Source organism: Nanorana parkeri, unplaced genomic scaffold, assembly GCF_000935625.1.
Source record: "Nanorana parkeri isolate BGI_ZX_2015 unplaced genomic scaffold, ASM93562v1 scaffold2423, whole genome shotgun sequence".
NCBI lineage: Eukaryota > Metazoa > Chordata > Amphibia > Anura > Dicroglossidae > Nanorana > Nanorana parkeri.
The window spans coordinates 148,274-151,084 of NW_017308691.1; the positions used below are offsets into that span (position 1 = coordinate 148,274).

General features: G+C 52.1%; 1 pseudogene; it reads left to right on the forward strand.

Moving 5' to 3' along the window:
- Positions 1 to 2,811, forward strand: part of LOC108801656 — a 148,440-nt pseudogene that overhangs the window by 145,170 nt on the left and 459 nt on the right.

Here is a 2,811-nt window from a genome sequence, read left to right on the forward strand (position 1 = left end):
CACCGGGGGATGAGTATTCAGAAAGATCTCATTGAAAGCTTCTCATAAATCACTTCCTCTGCCATGACCAGTTTTGTTTGCCGGTAGCGCAAGTTTCCATGGTAACCGGGCTGGAAGGATTATTCCCATGGGAATTATTTCCTGTTCATGATTTATCCTCCGAGTACCAGGATCCGTCATTCTCGGTATCTGTTCTCACTCTGCAGAGTACCACTTCTCTTGCCCTGTATGCCGGGTGTCATTCTCGGCATCTCGGTGGACGTCTAGGTATCGGGGCCACCCAGTGGCTGAACTTCGCTCAATTCACTGTCTATGGTTGACGTCCGGGGTGACCGCCTATGGTGGACGTCCGTCTATGGTGGACGTCCAGTGTGACTGTCTATGGTGGACGTCTGGGATGACTGTCTATGGTGGATGTCCTTGGTGACTGTCTATGGTGGACGTCCAGGGTTACAGTCTATGGCGGACGTCCAGGGTTACAGTCTATGGCGGACGTCCAGGGTGACTGTCTTTGGCGGACGTCCAGGGTTACAGTCTATGGCGGACGTCCAGGGTGACTGTCTATGGTGGACGTCCGGGGTTACAGTCTATGGCGGACGTCCGGGGTGACTGTCTATGGTGGACGTCTAGGGTGACTGTCTATGGTGGACGTCCGGGGTGACTGTCTATGGTGGACGTCCGGGGTGACTGTTAATGGTGGATGTACGGGGTGACTGTCTATGGTGGACGTCCAGGGTTACAGTCTATAGTGGATGTCCAGGGTTACAGTCTATGGCGGACGTCCAGGGTTACAGTCTATGGTGGACGTCCAGGGTTGACCGTCTATGGTGACCGTCTATGGTGGATGTCCAGGGTGACCGTCTATGGTGACCGTCTATGGTGGACATCCAGGGTGGCCGTCTATGGTGGCCGTCTATGGTGGACGTCCAGGGTGACCGTCTATGGTGACCGTCTATGGTGGACATCCAGGGTGGCCGTCTATGGTGGCGGTGGCTTGTTTGCTTCACAGTCTCAGTTTCTCCTTCACGTACAAGGAGAGTCTCATGGTAAAGGGAAAGGGAACCTGTGTGTCCCCGAGACGTCACGTTGGTATCTCCTGTGGGGGCCCCTCCCCTCCGTATGACAGAAGGGCCCATGTAGGTGATGAATAATCCCTGGATATAATATCTCCTCATTCCTCTCATCCGATTACAGATCATAATCCTCCATCAGACACAATATCCTGATGGCATCCTGTTTAATTAAAACATTCCCTGGAGCTGTGGAGGGGGGTGGGGGGAGGGGCTGTGACAGATGTGCATAGCGCCCCTCGGTGGTGCACCTCGTATTGCAGGAATGATTCCAGAAGTCTCCTACATTCCTCTGCCGGGGGTGTTTTGTAGTTTCCCCGGTTTATGCTTTGTGGGATTGAAGAGATAAAAGAGAAGCCGATCCCGACGCAAAGTCCTCCTTCCTCTCTCATCTTACCCCAATATTGGTATCACCAGTTCATAGGGAATATTTTGGGGGCTTTCATTCGGTTTGGATATTCTATACATTTCATACTACGGGGAGCAGGAACGACGCGGACGGTGCCGCAGAGGTTTCTTGTACTTCACATTCTCTATGTTCTATATCTCTCACCAGTGTCTGTATATCTGTGACAAGGACTACAGGCCGCGCCCTCCACTAATTCCTCATCTTGTTTTTATCCTTTTGTAGTCCGCGATGCCAAGAACCTAATCCCTATGGACCCCAATGGACTGTCGGACCCGTACATCAAGCTGAAACTAATCCCCGACCCCAAGAATGAGAGCAAAAAGAAGACCAGAACCATCCGCTCCACGCTGAACCCGCAATGGAACGAGACAGAGAATTTCTAACAGTGGGTGGCCCTGCCGGCTGTGAATGAGGCGAAGTTCTAACAGTGGGTGGCCATGCCGGCTGTGAATTGGGCGAAGTTCTAACAGTGGGAGGCCATGCCGGCTTGACCATAGTCAGTAACTCAATGTTGAAGGCAGCAGGAGGAGCCTGTTAGTGGTAGGAGGTCTGGGCCAGAGCACCTCATGGGAAGCCTGAGGATCATCATGACGTGGGCATTAGTCTGGCATGGAAGGCGCAGAGGGAGGAGTCTCATGTTTGATGTATTGGTAACATGTTTCCTCTACCTTCCAGCAAACTGAAACCATCAGATAAGGACCGGCGCCTCTCCATAGAGATCTGGGACTGGGACCGCACTACCCGCAACGATTTCATGGGCTCCTTCTCCTTCGGGGTATCAGAACTGATGAAAATGCCGGCCTGTGGCTGGTGAGTATATAATTCGGGGGGGGGGGATTGTACTCATCATAGATGGGGAACCTCGATTTGGGGGAAGGTGATCTCTGGGATTGTGATTATCATATTTGGGTTGTAATCATTTAATGTAACGCATGAGAGCAGATCTGGAATGAGGACAGTAAAACTTTATTTGTCATGACAAGAGCTCGGAAGATAAAGCCAACCCCTTTTCGGGGGGGGGGGGCTCCGGACTCCCCTTTTATTGGGGTTCTTGTGCTGTCATTGAAGATAATACTGAACAGGAATTGCAGGAAGAGAAGAATAAGAATTGGGTGATCGGGGTCACCGGTCAGGTCAAAGTCCGTTTCCACATGGCTTCCCCCTTCGTAGAGTTAGGTCTCTAGCGTGGAAGTATTTTGGGGTACCGAATTCTTCAGGCCTGCCTGCGCCCTGATAACCCCCCCGCCGGGATATGGACTGAATATAGCAGATTGGGTGCTGGAAAGCCAAATGTAAGCTGCAGAAGCACGCCGTCGCTGATGCCGTCCCCGA